Source organism: Oncorhynchus mykiss, chromosome 9 (assembly GCF_057628025.1).
Source record: "Oncorhynchus mykiss isolate SJ-2025 chromosome 9, ASM5762802v1, whole genome shotgun sequence".
NCBI classification, from domain to species: domain Eukaryota; kingdom Metazoa; phylum Chordata; class Actinopteri; order Salmoniformes; family Salmonidae; genus Oncorhynchus; species Oncorhynchus mykiss.
The window spans coordinates 55,822,143-55,846,151 of NC_143030.1; positions in this window are offsets into that span (position 1 = coordinate 55,822,143).

Below are 24,009 nucleotides of genomic sequence, written 5' to 3' on the forward strand. Positions count from 1 at the left end.
TAAACAGGTCAATATTCACAAGGCTGCTGGGCCAGACGGATTACCAGGACGTGTGCTCCGGACATGTGCTGACCAACTGGCAGATGTCTTCACTGACATTTTCAACATGTCCCTGATTGAGTCTGTAACATCAACATGTTTCAAGCAGACCACCATAGTCCCTGTGCCCAAGGTAACCTGCCTAAATGACTACAGACCTGTAGCACTCACGTCCGTAGCCATGAAGTGCTGGTAATCGCTCACATTAACACCATTATCCCAGAAACCCTAGACCCACTCCAATTTATATACCGCTTAAACAGATCAACAGATGATGCAATCTCTATTGCACTCTACACTGCCCTTTCCGACCTGGAAAAAAGGAACACCTACGTGAGAATGCTATTCATTGACTACAGCTCAGCGTTCATCAAAGCTCATCACTAAGCTAAGGATCCTGGGACTAAACATAACCCTCTGCAACTGGATCCTGGACTTCCTGATGGGCTGCCCCCAGGTGGTGAGGGTAGGTAGCAACACATATGCCACGCTGATCCTCAACACTGGAGCCCCTCAGGGGTGCGTGCTCAGTCCCCTCCTGTACTCCCCTGTTCACCCACGACTGCATGGCCATGCACGACTTCAACACCATCACTAAATTTGCAGACAAAACCTATTCCCCTTCAGGAGACTGAAAATATTTGGGATGGGTCCTTAGATCCTCAAAAGGTTCTACAGCTGCAACATCGACTGGCTGTATCACTGCCTGGTGTACGACATTAGCTCGGCCTCCGACCGAAAGGCACTACAGAGGGTAGTGTGTACGGCCCAGTACATCACTGGGGCTAAGCTGCCTGCCATCCAGGACCTCTACACCAGGCAGTGTCAGAGAAAGGCCCTAAAAATTGCCAAAGATCCCAGCCACCCCAGTCATAGACTGTTCTCTCTGCTACCTCATGGAAAGCAGTACCGGAGCGCCAAGTCTAGGACCAAAAGGCTTCTCAACGGCTTTATCCCCAAGCCATAAGACTCCTGAACAGGTAATCAAATGGCTAACCGGAATTTTTGCATTGTGTCCCGACCACCCCCGTCATTCATGTACATATTACCTCAATTAGCCTGACTAACCAGCGCCCCTGCCACCCCCCACCTGCCAACCCCCTCTTTTATGTTGCTGCTACTCTCTGTTTATCGTCTATGCATAGTTACTTTAACTATACCTACATGTACATATTACCTCAAATAGCCCGACTAACTAGTGCCCCCGCACATTGACTCTGTACCGGTACCACCTGTATATAGCCTCGCTACTGTTATTTTCACTGTCATTTTACAGTTGTTGTTTATTTACTTGTTTACCACAGTCAGTTAGGAAAGCAAAGGCTAGCTTTTTCAAACAGAAATTTGCACCCTGCAGCACAAATTCCAAAATTTGGGGCACTGTAAAGTCCATGGAGAATAATAGCACCTCCTTATAAGAGCTGCCCACTGCACTGAGGCTAGGAAACACAGTCACCACCGACAAATCCACGATAATCGAGAATTTCAATGAGCATTTCTCTAAGGCTGGCCATGCTTTCCACCTGGCTACCCCAACCCCAACCCCGGCCAACAGTTCTGCTCCCCCCCAGCAACTGGCCCAAGCAAACCCCTCCCTTCAAAGTCTGGGTCCCTATAAATCAGCTGGGCTAGACAATCTGGACCCTCTCTTCCTACAATTATCCGCCGCCATTGTTGCAACCCCTATTACTAGTCTGTTCAACCTCTCTTTCATATTGTCTGAGATTCCTAAAGATTGGAAAGCGGCCGCAGTCATCCCCCTCTTCAAAGGGGGAGACGCTCTAGACCCAAACTGTTACAGACCTATATCCATCCTGCCTTTTTTTTTTTTTTTTTGAATTTTACCCCTTTTTTCTCCCCAATTTCGTAGTATCCAATTGTTGTAGTAGCTACTATCTTGTCTCATCGCTACAACTCCCGTACGGGCTCGGGAGAGACGAAGGTTGAAAGTCATGCGTCCTCCGATACACAACCAGCCAAGCCGCTGCTTCTTTAACACAGCGCACATCCAACCCGGAAGCCAGCCGCACCAATGCGCCGGAGGAAACACCGTGCACCTGGCCACGTTGGCTAGCGTACACTGCGCCCATCCCGCCACAGGAATTGCTGGTGCGCGATGAGACAAGGACACCCCTACCGACCAAGCCCTCCCTAACCCGGGCGACGCTAGGCCAATTGTGCGTCGCCCCACGGACCTCCCGGTCGCGGCCGGTTACGACAGAGCCTGGGCGCGAACCCAGGACTCTGATGGCACAGCTGGCGCTGCAGTACAGCGCCCTTAACCACTGCGCCACCCGGGAGGCCCTGCCCTGCCTTTCTAAAGTCTTCGAAAGCCAAGTGAACAAACATATCACCGACCATTTCGAATCCCACCGTACCTTCGCCGCTATGCAATCCGGTTTCCGAGCTGGTCACGGGTGAACCTCAGCCATGCTCAAGGTCCTAAACAATATCATAACCGCCATCGATAACAGACAGTACTGTGCAGCCGTCTTCATCAACCTGGTCAATGCTTTTGACCCCTGTCAATCATCGTATTCTTATCGGCAGACTCAACAGCCTTGGTTTCTCAAATGACTGTCTCGCCTGGTTCACTAACTACTTCTCAGATAGAGTTCAGTGTGTCAAATCAGACAGCCTGTTGTCCGAACCTCTGGCAGTCTCTATGGGGGTGCCACGGGGTTCAATTCTCGGGCCAATTCTTTTCTCTGTATACAGTTGAAGCCGGAAGTTTACATACACTTAGGTTGGAGTCATTAAAACTTGTTTCTCAACCACATATTTCTTGTTAACAAACTATAGTTTTGGGAAGTCAGTTAGGACATATACTTTGTGCATGACACAAGTAATTTATCCAACAATTGTTAACAGATTATTTCACTTATAATTCACTGTATCACAATTCCAGTGGGTCAGTAGTTTAAATACTGTGCCTTTAAACAGTTTGGAAAATTCCAGAAAATGATGTCATGGCTTTAGAAGCTTCTGATAGGCTAATTGACATTATTTGAGTCAATTGGAGGTGTACTTGTGGACGGCCTCTTTGCTTGACATCATGGGAAAATCTAAAGAAATCAGCCAAGACCTCGGAAACAAAATTGTAGACCTCCACAAGTCTGGTTCATCTTTGGGAGCAATTTCCAAACGCCTGAAGGTAACACGTTCATCTGTACAAACATTAGTACGCAGTATAAACACCATGGGACCACACAGCCATCATACCTCTCACGAAGGAGACGCTTTCTGTCCCCTAGAGATGAACGTACTTTGGTGCAAAAAGTGCAAATCAATCCCAGAACAACAGCAAAGGATCTTGTGAAGATGCTGGAGGAAACAGGTACAAAAGTACCTATATCCCCAGTAAAACGAGTCCTATATCGACATAACCTGAAAGGCCACTCAGCAAGGAAGAAGCCACTGCTCCAAAACTGCCGTAAAAAAGCCAGACTACGGTTTGCAATTGCATATGGGGAAAAAGATCCTACTTTTTGGAGAAATGTCCTCTGGTCTGATGAAACAAAATTAGACCTGTTTGCAATCAGCAGCGATCGGTTGAAGAGCATGCATTTAGTTTTACTAGCATTTAAGAGTAGTTGGAGACCACGGAAGGAGTGTTGTATGGCAATGAAGCTCGTTTGGAGGTTTGTTAACACAGTGTCCTAAGAAGGGCCAGATGTATACAGAATGTTGTTGTCTGCGTAGAGGTGTATCAAAGAATCACCCGCAGCAAGAGCGACATCATTGATATACCTATAAAACACAGAAAAAATTATGTTTTTGACCGCACTGCTGTTGTTTCAAGTTCTATAGGTTATGGTTGGTTATTTGCATTGCCATTCACTCCAATTCGGCTTGGGGCATGGAAAATTCTCTTCCTAGTCCATTGTGGTTTGATACTTATTGAATACCATAGGCTGCTACAGTAACAAGGAATAACATTAGTAAAATAACAACATCCAGTATTTGCTCAATATGTTTGGAATGTTGACAGTCAACATTGTTGTAATTGGCTTCAACAAGTATAAGCCCACGGGAGTGGGGTAAACTAAACCAAAGGGGTAAAGTGAAGCAGTCCTTTTCTCTAGTAATCCATACACAAATGTAATAATTTGACCAAATATTTAGGAAGAGGAAGTCTCTGGAGGAAGAAACCACATCAGAAAAAGTGGTTGTAGCGTGGTGCGTAATGGGCGGCAGAGAAGTCAGGCACAGAAGAGCAGAACTTGGTAATAACCGGATATGTATAAAGCAAAACCAACGGCATCCAGAACAACAAGAATAAATGGGTACAAAATAACCCATTGTGCGCTCCAGGGGAACGTGCATAAGCACTACAATAAACAATTCCACACAAAGACATGGGGGGAACAGAGGGTTAAATACAGAACAAGATAATGAGGGAATTGAAACCAGGTGTGAGGAAAAACAAGAGAGGTTCATAATGCTTGTAACTAAAAAGTAGATCATTTTGTTCTATACATTAGTTGGGGTCTCTACATCATTTGGGGTCTCTATAAGCTTTAAACCTAGCATGAAAGTGCATTCTTGTAGCTGTGTGGGCTAATATAGTCAACATTTTTGCCTTGGGGAAAGTTGAGCCAATGGCCATGAAGTAAATTAGTCCAATGGTTGAGCCAATGACAAGTTGAACAAATTTAAGTGTTTTCTTTCGCAGGCGTAATGCAATACATTATTGCTGGGATATTAGGTAACCACAGGACCTGGCCTATGTTAAATGTGTAAAAAGACAAGTACACAGTATTTGTTAGTTGTTAAGCCTATGTCAAAAAAAGCTTCAAATGCTTAAAATACCAAAAAGTAACTGTGATTGTGTTGAATTGTGTTTGTTAAATAAAGATAGACATAGTTTTAAAAAGGTAGTGGTAATATTTAATTCAGTACAGAAATGTGTAGGCGGCCTAACTTATCCTGTCCTGCGGCTCTGCTTACCCCATTAGTTGTGCCAAGAGACCACTTTTTGGACAAACTATGTTTTCAAAACTGTCATGTATAAATAAATTTGGATTATTTCCTGGCATACACAACATCCTGAATATATGTAGATATCTGTGTTCGAAAGAATATCATATTTCCCTTGACAGTGATGCTGAAAGTAAAAAATGACCCAACTTAACCCACTCTCCCCTCCCGTTGTGGCGGCAGGTAGCCTAGTGGGTAAAGGTTTGGACTACTAACCAAAAGGTTGCAAACTCAAATCCCTGAGGTGAAAATATATTGTTCTACCCCTGTACAAGACGGTTCCTAGGCCGTCATTGAAAATAAGAATTTGTTCTTAACTGGCTCACCTACTTAAATAAAGGTCAAAATAAAAACGTTGCACTTCTCATGTCTTTACACATTGCACTTCTTCTCCCGTGAATTGTATTGTATGTGTGAGGTACGTTCTCAATAAGAAAGATATAGCTTAGGGCTACCGTTGATCAAATCAAATCACATTTTATTAGTCACATACGCCGAATACAACAGGTGTAGACTACAGTGAAATGCTTACTTATGAGCCCCTAACCAATATACATGCTGATAGAAATGAGGTAAAATGGATTTAAGTTTCCCTGCATTAAAGTCCCCTTGCTACTATGAGCGCCGGATCTGGGTGAGCGTTTTCTTGTTTGCTTATGGCGGAATACAGCTCATTCAATGCTGTCTTAGTGCCAGCCTCTGACTGTGGTGATATGTAAACAGCTATGAAAAATACAGATGAAAACTCTCTAGCTAAATAGTCTGGTCTACAGCTTATCCTGAGATATCTTAGCCGAGCAATAGCTCAAGACTTCCTTCGATATCCTGCACCAGCTGTTATTTACAAAAATACATAGTCCGCCGCCCCTTGTCTTAGTAGACGCCACTGTTCTATCCTGCCAGTACAGCGTAGCCAGCTGTATGTTGATAGTGTCGTCGTTCACCCACGACTCCGTGAAGCATAAGATATTACAGTTTTTAAAGTCCTGGGCCTGTTCCCGAGAAAGCTGTATATCGTTCACGTCGGGCTCGTCAGACTCGTTAAAGGGAAAAAAAAGATTCTGCCAGTCCATGGTGAGTAATCGCAGTCATGATGTCCATAATTTATTTTTGGGTCAAAAAAGACAGTAAAAAAATAAGTTGCAAAAACGCAAATAAACAAACAAAAAAACACAAAAAAACACGTAAAATGTCTGCCTTCTTCTCTGATGGTGTTAAAGGAATGACTGAATCATTTGAATATGTTTGGTAACAGGACAAGAGGCGCTCTTTGGAAATGGCGATTGGTACAGTACAAGCCAAATGGAGTGTGCACTACAGGTAGGCCTATGTGAATTGTGAATAATCCAAAAGTATGACGGCAAAAGCCTTACCATTTAGAAAGCTTTAATGGATAGGCTACTTGGCTAATGCATGGTCAGGAGAAGAAAGACTACTGACGCATTGCTGTTGAACCAGTTTTTGTTATAGTAGGGTAAGCTTAGCCTACTGAGAGCTTGATCCTTAATCAAATTTAATGGAAAAAATAACTGTTACAGGGAAATAACTTAAATGCTTCTAAATACGAGGGTCACCGGCATCATCTCATCTCTTGATTCCATGATGGACATATGGACATGTAGCCTACATGGAGGATGTTTTACACACATAAAAAAGAGGATGTCTGCTCACTGTTTTGCTGCTCCCAAAAATTATATTTTTGACTTTTTTATTAATTATATATTTTAAAGGTTTGGTGATTAAGATTTTTTTCAAAGTGGTCTCACGAGCCAAACCCTTTTTCGATAGTATTGACGACTTGGTGAATGCATTTGACAGAACAAAAAAAAAACCAGTATGTAAACATTATTAAAGTGACCAGTGTTCATTGACAATGTACCTAGGGCAGCAGTCATGTGCAGAGAGCAGAGGGTTCGGTAATTCGTAATTTATTCTCCGACACAAAACGGTCACGCCAAAATACAGGACGCATAAAACAGACCAGCCCAAACACAGAACAATCCCGCACAAACCTAGGCGGACCTAACAGGCTTAAATAGACATAAATCAATGAACGAAACAGGGAACAGGTGCAACCAATAAGACGAAACGAAAAGGAAAAAGGGATCGGTGGCGGCTAGTAGACCGGCGATGACGACCGCCGAGCGCCGCCCGTGACAGTTCCCCCTCCTCTGACGTGCGGCTCCTGCAGCGAGCCGCCACCGGCCTCGAGGGCGACCCGGGGGACGAGGCGCAGGGTGGAGGCGGTGGAGGTCCCTCAGTAATGAAGGGTCCAAATTGTCCCACACCGGTACCCAGCACCTCTCCTCCGGACCGTACCCTTCCCAGTCCACGAGGTACTGTAGGCCCCTCACCTGGCGTCTAGAGTCCAGAATAGCACGTACTGTGTACGCCGGGGACCCCTCGATGACCAGAGGGGGTGGAGGGACCTCCGGCACCTCACCTTCCTGCAGGGGACCAGCCACCACCGGCCTGAGGAGAGACACATGAAACGAGGGGTTGATGCGATAGTAAGGAGGAAGTTGTAACCTATAACACACCTTGTTTATCCTCCTCAGGACTTTAAATGGCCGCCCACACTGCGGCTCCAGCTTCCGGCAGGGCAGGCGGAGGGGCAGGTTTCGGGTCGAGAGCCAAACCCGGTCCCCCGGTGCAAACACGTGGGCCTCACTGCGGTGCTGGTCAGCGCTCCTCTTCTGCCGTCCACTAGCTTGTTTTAATGATTCCTGGACAGCTGTCCACGTGTCCTTCGAGCGCTGTACCCATTCCTCCACCGCAGGAGCCTCGGTCTGGCTCTGATGCCATGAAGCCAGGACTGGCTGGTCGTCCAACACGCACTGGAACGGTGACATGTTAGTCGAGGAGTGGCGCAGGGAGTTCTGAGCCACCTCCGCTCATGGGACGTACCTTGCCCATTCACCAGGCCGGTCCCGGCAATACGACCTCAGAAACCTACCCACATCCTGGTTCACTCTCTCCACCTGCCCATTACTCTCAGGGTGGAAACCCGAGGTCAGGCTGACTGAGACCCCCAGCCGTTCCATGAATGCCCTCCAAACTTTGGACTTGAACTGGGGACCCCAATAAGAAACGATGTCCTCAGGCACCCCGTAGTGCCGGAAGACATGGGTAACCGGGCAACGGGTTGAGACGACAGGACTTAGAAAAACAATCCACAACAACCAGTATCGTGGTGTTTCCCTGAGATGGGGGAAGGTCGGTGAGAAAGTCCACTGACAAGTGCGACCACGGACGTTGTGGAATGGGGAGGGGCTGTAACTTCCCTCTAGGCAGGTGTCGAGGAGCCTTGCTCTGAGCGCACACCAAACAGTAGGAGACATAAAACCTCACATCCTTAACCAAAGTGGGCCACCAGTACCTCCCCCTAAGACTCCGCACTGTCCTCTCGATCCCAGGATGACCCGAAGAAGGTAGTGTATGTGCCCATCGAATCAACCGATCACGGACACCAAGCGGCACATACTGAACACCTGCTGGACACTGAGGGGGTGCAGGTTTCAACCGTAATGCCCACTCGATCTCCGCGTCCACCTCCCATACCACCGGTGCTACCAGACATGAAGCTGGGAGGATGGGAGTCGGATCTATGGGCCACTCCTCGGTGTTATATAGGCGGGACAGCACGCCGGCCTTCATATTAAGGGAGCCTTTCTGATAGGAAATCGTAAAACGAAATTGGGTAAAGAACATGGCCCACCTGGCCTGACGCGGATTCAATCTCCTCGCTGCCCGGATGTACTCGAGATTACGAAGGTCAGTCCAGATGAGGAAAGGGTGCTTGGCCCCCTCAAGCCAATGTCTCCACACCTTCAGAGCCTTGACTACAGCTAACAACTCCCGGTCCCCCACGTCTTAGTTCTGCTCCGCTGGACCAAGTTTCCTCGAGAAGAAAGCGCAGGGGCAGAGCTTTGGTGGCGCGCCCGAGCGCTGTGATAGCACGGCTTCCACCCCAGCCTCGGACGCGTCCACCTCCACTATAAACGAAAAAGAGCGGTCCGGATGAGCCAGCATGGGATCGTCGGTGAACAGCTCCTTCAGACGACTGAAAGCTCTGCCCGCCTCTGCTGACCAGCGCAAGCACACTGGCCCCCCCTTCAGCAGTGAGGTAATGGGAGCAGCCACCTGACCAAAACCCCGGAGAAACGGTAGTAATCGGCAAACCCTAAAAACCACTGCACCTCCTTTACCGTGGTCGGAGTCGGCCAATTACGCACGGCGGTAACGCAGTCACACTCCAACACCACCCCAGAGGTGCAAATGCGAAGGAAACAGCTTGTTTGGAGATCACAAATTTCTCGGCCTTGACGTACAGGTCATGCTCCAGCAGTCGCCCAAGTACCCTACGCACCAGAGACACGTGCGCTGCGAGTGTGGCAGAAAGAATCAGTATATCATCAATGTACACTACCAAGCCCTGCCCGTGCAGTTCTCTGAGAATCTCGTCTACGAAAGATTGGAAAACGGCTGGAGCATTCTTCAACCCATACGGCATGGCGAGGTACTCATAATGGCCAGATGTGGTACTAAACGCGGTCTTCCACTCAACTCCCTCCCGGATACGCACCAAATTATACGCACTGCTAAGGTCCAGTTTTGTAAAGAAATGTGCCCCGTGAAATTATTCCACCGCCGTGGCGATGAGAGGTAGTGGGTAACTAAAAAAAATAAAAAATGATCCCTCTGTGATGGAATTTAGACCTCTAAAATCATTAAACGGACGCAGATCTCCCTCCTTTTTCTTCACAAATAAGAAGCTCGAGGAGACGGGTGACGTGGAGCGCCGAATGTACCCCTGTCCCAGAAATTCAGTGACGTATGTTTCCATCACCACTGTCTCCTCCTGGGACAACGGGTACACGTGACTCCTGAGAAGTGCAGCGTTTTCCAGGAGGTTTATCGCGCAATCCCCTCGTCGATGAGGTGGTAATTGGGTCGCCCTCTTTTTACAGAAGGCGATAGCCAAATCGGCATATTCAGAGGGAATGCGCACAGTGGAAACCTGGTCTGGACTCTCCACCGTCGTCGCACCGATGGAAACTCCTATGCACCTGCCTGAACACTCCTCTGACCACCCTCTGAGAGTCCCCTGTCTCCATGAAATCTCAGGATTGTGATTAGCCAGCCAGGGAATACCCAGCACCACTGGAAACGCAGGCGAATCAATAAGGAAGAGACTGACCCTCTCCTTATAATCCCCCTGCGTTACCATGTCCAGTGGCCTCCCCGACCAGCCCTGACTCACATGGGGTGAACGAGGAGTGCTCTGCCTGCCATCCTGACTCCCAGATGAGCTCCTCCCGCACCGATCGGCAGTGTGTCCTCTCCGACCACACCTGGTGCAGGAGGAGCCTCCTCCTCCGGTCCCCCTCGATGAGCCCCCCCTAACTCCATGGTGATAGGAGCGGGAGGGCCTGGAGGTGGAACCAACAGGGCCCATTCTGGACGCCCGCGGGCAGCCAGCAGATTGTCCAGTTGGATGGACATGTCGATAAGTTCGTTGAGGGAGAGGGTGGTGTCTCGACAAGCATCCTCCAGGAGGCTACAGCAATAGTGGTCCATGTCGTTCCACCCTGCCCTTGCGGCCAAGGTCCGGAACTCCAGCGCAAAGTCCTGCGCGCTCCTCGTCTCCTGTCGCAGGTGAAACAGTCGTTCACCCGCCGCTCGGCCCTCCGGTGGGTGGTCGAACACGGCCCGAAACCGGCGGGTGAACTCGGGGTAGTGATCCCTCGCCGAGTCTGGGCCATTCCACACTGCGTTGGCCCACTCCAGGGCTCGACCCGTCAGACAGGAGACGAGGACGCTCACGCTCTCCTCCCCGAGGGAGTTGGACGAACGGTAGCTAGGTACAACTCCAACTGTAGCAGGAACCCCTGGCACCCAGCCGCCGTTCCATCGTACTCCCTGGGGAGACCCAGACGCAGGGCACCGGATCCGGACGCCGGAGGAGGGGTAGACGGTGCTGGGGGAAGAGGAGCTGGAGGTGAGGTAGGGAGGCCACTCCTCTCCCTTCGGTCCATCCTCTCCATCATCTGGTCCATTTCTGACCCAATCCGGTGGAGAATGGCCGTATGATGGACTCGCTCCTCCATCGATGGAAGAGGAGGTGCGGCTGCTCCTGCTGACTCCATTCAAATGGTGCGGGATTCTGTCAGAGTTTACTAGGAGCGGTGGGTTGGAGTCAGGCGCAGAGAGCAGAGGGTTCGGTAAATCGTAATTTATTCTCTGGCACAAAACGGTCACGCCAAAATACAGGGCCCATAAAACAGACCAGCCCAAACACAGGACCAAACAGTCCGGACAAAAAACACATCCACAACCAATAGAGTAACAATCTCGCACAAACCTAGGCGGACCTAACAGGCTTAAATAGACATAAATCAAGGAACGAAACAGGGAACAGGTACAACCAATAAGACAAAACGAAACGAAAAGGAAAAAGGGATCGGTGGCGGCTAGTAGACCGGCGATGACGACCGCCGAGCGCCGCCCGAACAGGCAGGGGAGCCACCTCCGGTGGGAGTCGTGACAAGTGGTCTCTAAGGTGCAAGGTACAGGGTGGTAGCCAGCTCGTTACAATGTCTGAGTTTCAGGGCAGGGTAATAGGCGGAGGCCGGCTAGTAGTGACTGTTTAACAGTATGATGGCCTGGAGATTCGATGCACCTGTACTGTCTCCACCTTCTAGATGGTAGCGGGGTGAACAGGCCGTGGCTTAGTTATTGGCTGGTGTGTGTCCTCTATATCTCTCTCTGTTTTTGTTCCTGTCTTTGTCGGATTCTCGTTTGTGTTACTCATGCCTGAACCAGACTATCGTCGTGTTTGCTGCAACCTTGTCCTGTCCTGTCGGAATCTGCCTGTTCAGCTAACCTTGTCCTGTCCTGTCGGAATCTGCCTGTCCATCTGAGCCTACGTGTGTTTCGTCATTAAAGAAACTCTGTTTTGTTAATTCGCTTTTGGGTCCTCATTCACGCACCTGACAGAAGAATCCGACCAAGAATGGACCCAGCAACTTCGGATCCTCTCCACTCTGCCGTCGAGATCCAGGGAGCGATGCTAGGCAGACACGAGCAGGAAGTGTCTGCTGCTCGACATGCCGTTGAGACCCTGGCCGCCCAAGTCTCCAACCTCACAGAACAGGTTCACCATCTCCGCCTCGATCCACCGGCCACTTCCAGGGCTTTCGAATCTCCGAAGCCCAGAATCAATAACCCGCCGTGTTACTCTGGGAAGCCCACTGAATGCCGCTCGTTCCTCACCCAGTGTGATATTGTGTTTTCTCTCCAGCCCAACACTTACTCCAGGAGCACAGCTCGTGTCGCCTACGTCATATCTCTCCTTACTGGACGGGCTCGTGAGTGGGGCACGGCAATCTGGGAGGCAAGGGCTGAGTGTACTAACCAGTATCAGGACTTTAAGGAGGAGATGATACGGGTTTTTGATCAATCTGTTTTTGGGGAGGAGGCTTCCAGGGCCCTGTCTTCCCTATGTCAAGGTAATCGATCCATAACAGACTACTCTATTGAGTTTCGCACTCTTGCTGCCTCCAGTGGCTGGAACGAGCCGGCTTTGCTCGCTCGTTTTCTGGAGGGTCTCCGCGCAGAGGTAAAGGATGAGATTCTCTCCCGGGAGGTTCCTTCCAGCGTGGATTCCTTGATTGAACTCGCTATTCGCATTGAGCGACGGGTTGATCTTCGTCACCGAGCTCGTGGAAAGGAGCTCGCGTTCTCCGTTGCCCCCCTCTCCGCATCACTACCATCTTCCTCTGCCGGCTCGGGTGCTGAGCCTATGCAGCTGGGAGGTATCCGCATCTCGACTAAGGAGAGGGAACGGAGAATCACCAACCGCCTCTGTCTCTATTGCGGTTCTGCTGGTCATTTTGTCACTTCATGTCCAGTAAAAGCCAGAGCTCATCAGTAAGCGGAGGGCTACTGGTGAGCGCTACTACTCCTGTCTCTCCTTCAAGATCCTGCACTACCTTGTCGGTCCATCTACGCTGGACCGGTTCGTCAGCTTCCTGCAGTGCCTTAATAGACTCTGGGGCGGAGGGCTGTTTTATGGACGAGACCTGGGCTCGGGAACATGACATTCCTCTCAGACAGTTAAGGGAGTCCACGGCCTTGTTCGCCCTGGATGGTAGTCCTCTCCCCAGGATTCAGCGTGAGACGCTACCTTTAACCCTCACTGTTTCTGGTAATCATAGCGAAACCATTTCTTTTTTAATTTTTCGTTCACCTTTTACACCTGTTGTTTTGGGCCATCCCTGGCTAGTTTGTCATAATCCTTCCATTAATTGGTCTAGTAATTCTATCCTCTCCTGGAACGTCTCTTGTCATGTGAAATGTTTAATGTCTGCTATCCCTCCTGTTTCCTCTGTCTCTTCTTCACAGGAGGAGCCTGGTGATTTGACAGGGGTGCCGGAGGAATATCACGATCTGCGCACGGTGTTCAGTCGGTCCAGGGCCACCTCTCTTCCCCCACACCGGTCGTATGATTGTAGTATTGATCTCCTTCCGGGAACCACTCCCCCCCGGGGTAGACTATACTCTCTGTCGGCTCCCGAACGTAAGGCTCTCGAAGATTATTTGTCTGTAGCTCTTGCCGCCGGTACCATAGTCCCCTCCTCCTCTCCCGCCGGAGCGGGGTTTTTTTTTGTTAAGAAGAAGGACGGGTCCCTGCGCCCCTGCATAGATTATCGAGGGCTGAATGACATAACAGTGAAGAATCGTTATCCGCTTCCTCTTATGTCTTCAGCCTTCGAGATCCTGCAGGGAGCCAGGTTTTTCACTAAGTTGGACCTTCGTAACGCTTACCATCTCGTGCGCATCAGGGAGGGGGACGAGTGGAAGACGGCGTTTAACACTCCGTTAGGGCACTTTGAATACCGGGTTCTTCCTTTCGGCCTCGCTAACGCTCCAGCTGTCTTTCAGGCATTAGTCAATGATGTCCTGAGAGACATGCTGAACATCTTTGTTTTCGTTTACCTTGACGATATCCTGATTTTTTTCACCGTCACTCCAGATTCATGTTCAGCACGTTCGACGTGTCCTCCAGCGCCTTTTAGAGAATTGTCTTTTTGTGAAGGCTGAGAAGTGCTCTTTTCATGCCTCCTCCGTCACATTTCTCGGTTCTGTTATTTCCGCTGAAGGCATTAAGATGGATCCCGCTAAGGTCCAAGCTGTCATTGATTGGCCCGTCCCTAAGTCACGCGTCGAGCTGCAGCGCTTTCTCGGCTTCGCGAACTTCTATCGTCGTTTCATCCGTAATTTCGGTCAGGTGGCAGCTCCTCTCACAGCCCTTACTTCTGTCAAGACGTGCTTTAAGTGGTCCGTTTCCGCCCAGGGAGCTTTTGATCTCCTCAAGAATCGTTTTACATCCGCACCTATCCTTGTTACACCTGACGTCACTAGACAGTTCGTTGTCGAGGTTGACGCGTCAGAGGTGGGCGTGGGAGCCATTCTTTCTCAGCGCTCCCTCTCTGACGACAAGGTCCACCCTTGCGCGTATTTTTCTCATCGCCTGTCGCCGCCGGAACGTAACTATGATGTGGGAAACCGCGAACTGCTCGCCATCCGCTTAGCCCTAGGCGAATGGCGACAGTGGTTGGAGGGGGCGACCGTTCCTTTTGTTGTTTGGACTGACCATAGGAACCTTGAGTACATCCGTTCTGCCAAACGACTTAATGCGCGTCAGGCGCGCTGGGCGCTGTTTTTCGCTCGTTTCGAGTTCGTGATTTCTTATCGTCCGGGCTCTAAGAACACCAAGCCTGATGCTTTATCTCGTCTCTTCAGTTCTTCAGTAGCCTCCACTGACCCCGAGGGGATTCTCCCTGAGGGGCGTGTTGTCGGGTTGACTGTCTGGGGAATTGAGAGGCAGGTAAAGCAAGCACTCACTCAAACTCCGTCGCCGCGCGCTTGTCCTAGGAACCTTCTTTTCGTTCCCGTTCCTACTCGTCTGGCCGTTCTTCAGTGGGCTCACTCTGCCAAGTTAGCAGGCCATCCTGGCGTTCGGGGTACGCTTGCTTCCATTCGCCAGCGTTTTTGGTGGCCCACCCGGGAGCATGACACGCGTCGCTTCGTGGCTGCTTGTTCGGTCTGCGCGCAGACTAAGTCCGGTAACTCCCCTCCTGCCGGCCGTCTCAGGCCGCTTCCCATTCCCTCTCGACCGTGGTCTCACATCGCCTTAGATTTTGTCACCGGACTGCCTTCGTCAGCGGGGAAGACTGTTATTCTTACGGTTGTCGACAGGTTCTCTAAGGCGGCTCATTTTATTCCCCTTGCTAAGCTTCCTTCTGCTAAAGAGACGGCACAAATCATCATCGAGAATGTTTTCAGAATTCATGGCCTTCCGTCAGACGTCGTTTCGGACAGAGGTCCGCAATTCACGTCTCAATTTTGGAGGGAGTTTTGCCGTTTGATTGGGGCTTCCGTCAGTCTCTCTTCCGGCTTTCACCCCCAGTCTAACGGTCAAGCAGAACGGGCCAATCAGACTATTGGTCGCATCTTACGCAGTCTTTCTTTTCGCAACCCTGCGTCTTGGTCAGAACAGCTCCCCTGGGCAGAATACGCCCACAACTCACTTCCTTCGTCTGCGACCGGGCTATCTCCTTTTCAGAGTAGCCTCGGGTACCAGCCTCCGCTGTTCTCATCTCAGTTCGCCGAGTCCAGCGTCCCCTCCGCTCAGGCTTTTGTCCAACGTTGCGAGCGCACCTGGAAGAGGGTCAGGTCTGCACTTTGCCGTTATAGGGCGCAGACTGTGAGAGCTGCTAATAAGCGTAGAACTAAGAGTCCTAGATATTGTCGCGGTCAGAGAGTTTGGCTCTCCACTCAGAACCTTCCCCTTAAGACCGCTTCTCGCAAGTTGACCCCGCTCATTGGTCCGTTCCGTATTTCTCGGATCATTAATCCTGTCGCAGTGCGACTTCTTCTTCCGCGATATCTTCGTCGCGTCCACCCGGTCTTCCATGTCTCCTGTGTCAAGCCCGTTCTTCGCGCCCCCGCTCGTCTTCCCCCCCCCCCCATCCTTGTCGAGGGCGCACCCATCTACAGGGTCCGTAGGATTTTGGACATGCGTCCTCGGGGCCGTGGTCATCAGTACCTAGTAGATTGGGAGGGGTACGGTCCTGAGGAGAGGAGTTGGGTTCCCTCTCGGGACGTGCTGGACCGTGCGCTGATCGATGATTTCCTCCGTTGCCGCCAGGTTTCCTCCTCGAGTGCGCCAGGAGGCGCTCGGTGAGTGGGGGGGTACTGTCATGTATTGTCATGTTGTGTCTTGTTTCTGTCCTTTCCCTTCACCCTGTCTCCCTCTGCTGGTCGTTATTAGGTTACCTTTTCTCCCCCTCTTTCCCCCAGCTGTTCCTTGTCTCCTCCTAACTACCTCGTCACCCCTTTTCCCACCTGTTCCCTTTTTCCCTCTGATTAGTCCTCTATATCTCTCTCTGTTTTTGTTCCTGTCTTTGTCGGATTCTCGTTTGTGTTACTCATGCCTGAACCAGACTATCGTCGTGTTTGCTGCAACCTTGTCCTGTCCTGTCGGAATCTGCCTGTTCAGCTAACCTTGTCCTGTCCTGTCGGAATCTGCCTGTCCATCTGAGCCTACGTGTGTTTCGTCATTAAAGAAACTCTGTTTTGTTAATTCGCTTTTGGGTCCTCATTCACGCACCTGACAGCAACAGTCAAATATATCCAGTTTTTGCTAAATGTTTGTAAGGCTAGCAGTCAACATTGTTGTAATTAAGCTCCTTTTAAAATGTTATGTAGCCTATTACATGTGTGAGGCATGTTGGCAATAAGCATGATATAAGCCTATCCACTGTTGATATGGCATTATAGGACTGAATAATTTGAATACGTCTGGAAGACTGGGTCTTTGGTAACTGGATAAGAGGCGCCCTTTGGAAATGGATGGATACAAGCGAAATGGAGTATGCAGGTAGGCCTATGCGAATTGAGAATAATAAAAAAGCCTGACGAGAATACTTTTTTGGATATACTACTTGGCTAATGCATGGCCAGGATAAGAAAGATACCCGACGCATTGCTGTTGAACCAGCTTCCGTTATAGTAGGGTAAGGGTAGCCTACTAAGGGCTTGGTTTTTAATCTAATGAAACGGAAAACAAGCAATTGTTACAGGAAAATATATATAAATATGAGGGTCATTGCCATCAACTCGTCTGTTGTTCCATGATGGGCAAATGGGCCGACAGAGGGGGTTTTATGCACATCCAAAACAATAACTAGAGTTGGCAAAATGAATGTACACTGAACAAAAATCATGGATAAACGCAACATGTTGGTTGGTCCCGTGTTTCATGAGCTGAATTAAAAGATCCCAGAAGTATTCCTCTGAAATATTTTGCACAACTTTGTTTACATTCCTGTTAGCAAGCTTTTCTCCTTTGCCAAGATAATCCATCCACCCGACAGGTTTTGCTTATCAAGAAGCTGATTAAACAGCATGATCATTACACAGATGCACCTGGTGTTGGGGACAATAAAAAGCCACTCTAAAATGTGCAGTTTTGTCACACAACATAATGCCACAGATGTCTCAAGTTTTGAGGGAGCATGCAATTTGCATGCTGACTTCAGAAATGTCCACCAGAGCTGTTGACAGATAACTTAACGTACATTTCTCTACCATAAGCCGCCTCCAACGTTGTTTTAGAGAATTTGGCAGTTCATCCAACCGGCCTCACATCCACAGACCATCTGTAACTATGCCAGTCTAGGACCTCCATATCCGGGTTTTTCACCTGCGGGATCATCCGAGACCAGCCACCCGGACAGCTGATAACACTGAGGGTTTGCATAACCAAAGAATTTCTGCACAAACTGTCAGAAACTGTCTCAGGGAATCTCATCTGCGTGGTCGCCATCCTCACCAGGGTCTTGACCTGACTGCAGTTCAGTGTTATAACCGACTTAAGTGAGCAAATACTCACCTTCGATGGCCACTGGCATGCTGGAGAAGTGTGCTCTTCATGGATGAATCCCGGTTTCAACTGCTTTTTATCAATGGCAATTTGAATGCACAGAGATCCCGTGACGAGATCCTGAGGCCCATTGTCGTGTCATTCATCTGCCGCCATCATGTTTCAGCATGATAATGTACAGTCCAATGTTGCAAAGATCTGTACACAATTCCTGGAAGCTGAAAATGTTCCAGTTCTCCCTAGCCTGCATACTCACCAGACATGTCACCCAGTGAGCATGTTTGAGATGCTCTGGATTGATGTGTACGACAGCGTGTTCCAGTTCCCGCCAATCTCCAGCAACTTCGGCACAGTAATTGAAGAGGAGATCCACAGGTCACAATCAACAGCCTGATCAACTCTTTGAGAAGGAGATGTGTTGTGCTGCATGAGGCAAATGGTGGTCACATCAGATACTGACTGGTTTTCTGATCCACACCCCTACTTTTTTAAAGGTATCTGTGACCAACATCTGTATTCCCAGTCATGTGAAATCCATAGATTAGGGCCTAATGAGTTTATTTCAATAGACTGATTTCCTTATATGAACTGTAATTCAATAAAATCTGTGAAATTGATGCATGTTGCATTTATATTTTTCTTCAGTGTACAATACATAGATAAAAAGGGGATGTCCGCTCACTGTTTTGCTGCTCCCAAACTTGATCTTTTAATAAAGCTTTGGTGATTAATATTTATATCCAATCAGTTTAACGAGCCAAACCCTTTATTGGTGGTCTTGGCTACTTGGCGAATGCATTGGGAAACGATTAAAAAAAGCCTTTATTGAGGGGAGGCTATGCTTGGTTTTTAATCAAATGAAAATAAATGGGAAAAACAAATGTTTTTGGGCACAAAAGGCACATCTCTCTTGTTCAAATCGAATCAAATTTTATTTGTCACATACACATGGTTAGCAGATGTTAATGCGAGTGTAGCGAAATGCCTGTGCTTCTAGTTCCGACAGTGCAGTAATATCTACAAAGTAATGTAACAATTTCACAACAACTACCTTATACACACAAGTGTAAAGGAATGAATAAGAATATGTACATAAAATATATGGATGAGGGATGGACCATTTCAGTTTGTCCGTGATGTGTACGCCGAGGAACTTAACTTTCCACCTTCTCCACTACTGTCCCGTCGATGTGGATAGGGGGCTGCTCCCTCTGCTCTTTCCTGAAGTCCACGATCATCTCCTTTGTTTTGTTGACATTGACATTCACATTCCGAGGGCCCTCGGACACAACATTCCGAGGGCCCTCACCTCCTCCCTGTAGGCCGTCTCGTCGTTGTTGGTAATCAAGCCTACCACTGTTGTGTCGTCTGCAAACTTGATGACTGAGTTGGAGGCGTGCATGGCCACGCAGTCATGGGTGAACAGGGAGTACAGGAGAGGGCTGAGAATGCACCCTTGTGGGGCCCCAGTGTTGAGGATCAGCGGGGTGGAGATGTTGTTTCCTACCCTCACCACCTGGGGCGGCCAGTGTCTAAGTCTAGGACTAAGTTGCACAGGGCGGGGTTGAGACCCAGGGTCTCGAGCATAATGACGAGTTTTGAGGGTACAATGGTGTTAAATGCTGAGCTGTAGTAGATGAACAGCATTCTTACATAGGTATTCCTCTTGTCCAGATGGGTTAGGGCAGTGTGCAGTGTGATTGGGTCGTATGTGGACCTATTGGGGTGGTAAACAAATTGGAGTGGGTCTAGGGTGGAGGTGATATGGTCCTTGACTAGTCTCTCAAAGCACTTCATGATGACGGAAGTGAGTACTACGGGCCGATAGTCATTTAGCTCAGTTACCTTAGCTTTCTTGGTAACAGGAACAATGATGGCCCTCTTGAAGCATGTGGGCACAGCAGACTAGGATAAGGATTGATTGAATATGTCCGTAAACACACCAGCCAGCTGGTCTGCGCATGCTCTGTAGGACGCTGCTGGGGATGCCGTTTTGGCCGGCAGCCTTGCGATGGTTAACACGTTTAAATGTTTTACTCACATTGGCTGCAGTGAAGGAGAGCCCGCAGGTTTTGGTAGCGGGCCGTGTCAGTGGTATTGTATTACCCTCAAAGTGACCAAAGAAGTTGTTTAGTTTGTCTGGGAGCAAGACATCGTGGTCCGCGACGGGACTGGTTTTCCTTTAGCATATGGGCACTGTGTGTCACGGCTGGATAGGCTACGGTTCCGCTGTCAAAATCCATGCCATAACCAACAACGTTATCGCTAAGTCTAAAATCCCCCCCTTTGCGTTGAATGAAATTGTCACTTTTACACTAGTTTAAGGACACACCTCAAATATTGTTGCCCCTCCCACCTCAGAGCAAGCAAATTGAAGGTAGACAGTTAGTTGCCAAACCTGGCGAAAGGGGTGGAAAATGGAGAAAAGGTATGGAAAATGCCAACTAAATTGCCAAATACCTAAAACAGGATTCAGGGATGAGTATAAGGATGAGCAACTTTAAATGTTGCATAGGTCTTTTTTTGCGCCATGCGATGAAGTGTGAAGCAGATGGCCTACTACATTTATAGGCTGCCATAAACCCATGACTCATGTTTCACACTGAAACAAGACAAAGGGTGCCTATATCTGTACAACCCAGTGGAATTAGCATTAGTCAACTCATAATAATTCCACTGATTAAGTGACTCACTCTCAAACTGTACTCTTATATTGCCCTCTCTGATAAAATGAAAATTTACCCATAGCTTGGGCAGGTGGCCAATCAGTACGCCCTTCACGTGTAGGCTCCATATCAGTGTAGGCCAAGAGAGGCACAATGATTAGTATATTAAATTGCCATAATGAAGGCTATCATAGCATGTACAGGATATTACAGGAATAGATGTAAAAACACATTGAAATGGTCACTGACTAAATCTGTGCAACTTCCCTGCTATAAAACCACAAGCCTTCATTTGTTTTTCAAATTGGAAATAGAACAACAAATACAACAAGGTGCCGAATTATGGGAATTTACTCTCCTTTTATGCATACACATCAAATATTATTACTGATCAAAAAGAAAACAGAAAATAAGCACATTGTGTGCATTCATCGGTATCATCAAAATCCAATTCCATGTATTCAACACATAGGTTGGTCTCCTTATAGGTTTGTAGCCTTTCTATCGGCAAGCAGAAACACAATTCCCAATAGAAATAAGGAAAGGTGACTACAGTGGAGGAACACAACTCATAATGTAAAGGCCTCAAGCCACACCAAAGGACAGTTTTGTAATGGAAGGTCAAAGTTGGAGACTTAGTAACTCTACTTTATTTTCTGCATCCCTGCATGTTCGCAATGTTGTAAAAAAACTAGATAGCCTCCATTGCCTATAGCTTTGCCTGTTGAGACATTTTTAATGCTCCCAAACATAAGTCACGTTCAAGTGATTCATGCGCTTCCCAGCACCAAAAAGCTCTGTAGCAGGATAGCTAACGCTAAAGTCAGGACCTTGACAAACTAAACAGTGAGTGAATGATGGCCATGAAAACACTCAAGACTGATGGCTATAGCTACAGGTAAATCTCAAAATAATGAAAACACTTGAGTAAATGAGGGATACAAAGTATATTGAAAGCAGATGCTTCCACACAGGTGTGGATCCTGAGTTAATTAAGCAGTTAACATCCCATCACGCTTAGGTTCATGTATAAAAATTGCTTGGCAGGCCATTATTTTGGCTACCATGGCAATGCCCCCATCCAGCGCACGAGTGGTCACTGAATAGTTTGAATACTATGAAAAAAATGGCTCAGTGACCAGATCTCAACCCAATTGAACACTTATGGGGGATTCTAGAGCGGCGCATGAGACAGTGTTTTCCACCATCATCAACAAAACACCAAATTATGGAATTTTTGTGGAGGAATGAGTTTTACACACTTGTAGAATCTATGCATTGATGCATTGAAGCTGGACCTGGAAAGAAATCAGGTGCATTGAAGCTGTTGTGGCTCGTGTTGGTCCAACGCCCTAATAAGACACTTTATGTTGGTGTTTCCTTTATTTTGGCAGTTACCTGTATGTTCAACAACTGAATTATTCTTCTGGCTTTATCTAGCTCTTATTTGTGATACTTTACCTTGCCTCTTTCAATTTGGATACATATTCGATCGGAGTATCTGCTTTTCAAAATGAAATATTCACATTACTTTTGATACGATTTTCTTGTCATTTGTTAACAATACATTTAATTATTACTTAATCAAACTGCTCAAAACTGATAACTCAACCAAAATGATGTAATGCCTAATTAACATATAGTTCAAAAACTTCTGAACACTGTAAGGTTAAATATTATTACATCAATTTATTTTGGAAGGTAAAACCAAATCGTAACAACATATTCCACTCATTATCTGAACTTCATTTATACTGTCACGTTCTTGGAAATGAGCGGACCAAGGCGCAGCGTGAGTATAGTTCCACATATTTATTTAAGTTAAACTAACAAAGACCGTGAGGACATAGTGCCCAAACACACTAACAAACAATCAATATCCCACAAAACAGCTACCTAAACATGATCCCCAATCAGAGGCAATGGTAAACAGCTGCCTCTAATTGGGAACCACATTAGAACCAACATAGACATAGATATACTAGATCATCCCCTAGTCACGCCCTGACCTACTATACCATAGAGAACCAAGGGCTCTCTATCGTCAGGGAGTGACATATACACTGTCAGCTAATACATTTAATCAAGCAAAGAGAATGCTCTTTTGTATTTTTCTTTGCAATTTGATTAAATGTTAGTGAGCCTGTCATTATCAGATGTATTGGTGACTAAAGAAATGTTTTCATGGTATTTCACCAAAAACAATGTCTTTGCATGAATGACTCAGGGGTGAAAGATATGTTCAACTCTAATTAATACACAATCAAAGGTTCTGAACATGAGACAGGGAGTTTTACAAGCGTCATCAGTTGAGAGTTTTGTACTTGTAGTTTTTTAAGCATCCCGCTTAGATTTGAAAAACGCTCCAAAGTCATATAATAAAACCAAATATGATATTTACATTTTTGAAAAAGTCGGTCGAAGATATGCAATCCAGGTACAAATGCAAGAAAATTATCAGCCATTATGCAAATGCATTTAAGCATTACAATCATTATTATTCTGCTGTTGGTACGCTTAACCACAGTTCTGAAACATGCTTGTACGCGATTTAGAAAAACTGTAAATGTTAGTTAAAATGACCAAACGATGAGCCTATCAGATTCTGATGTATTGGTGATCTGATCTATTTGCATGAATGACTCAGGGATGAATGATTTGTTAAAATCCAAGTAATGCACAATCAAAGTTTCTGATCATAAAACGGGGGGTTACAAGTGTCATCAGTTTGGATTTTTGCAATGAGAGTTCAGAAAATATACCACTTACATTTGGAAAAAGATACCAAAACGATTGGAAAAAACGAAGCATTTAATAGGTTTTCTGCTATAGGTATGTTAAAACACAGTTCCAAAAAATGCTTGAAAAAAATCTGTCAGTCATTCTGTGGCCCCATTGTCTAGATCTTTCCCTATATTGTACTTTGATTTACACTGACAGAACCATTTACTATTTTGTGCACTAGTATTTACTGATTGCTGGAAACAGTGAACACATTTGCACACATTTATTTTCTGATCAAATAAAATGATATTGGTCACATATACATACTTAGCAGATGTTGTTGCTGTGTGTAGCGAAATGCTTGTGTTCCAACAGTGAGTGCAGTAATATCTAACAATACATAGGAATCAATGACAATTGTATTTCATGTTTTGCAAAAGGGGGTCTAAGATATGCAATTCAGGTACAAAGGTGAGAAAATAATGATACGTTCTACAAGTGTATTTTTTATTTTTTTATTTCACCTTTATTTAACCAGGTAGGCTAGTTGAGAACAAGTTCTCATTTGCAACTGCGACCTGGCCAAGATAAAGCGTAGCAATTCGACACATACAACAACACAGAGTTAGACATGGAATAAACAAAACA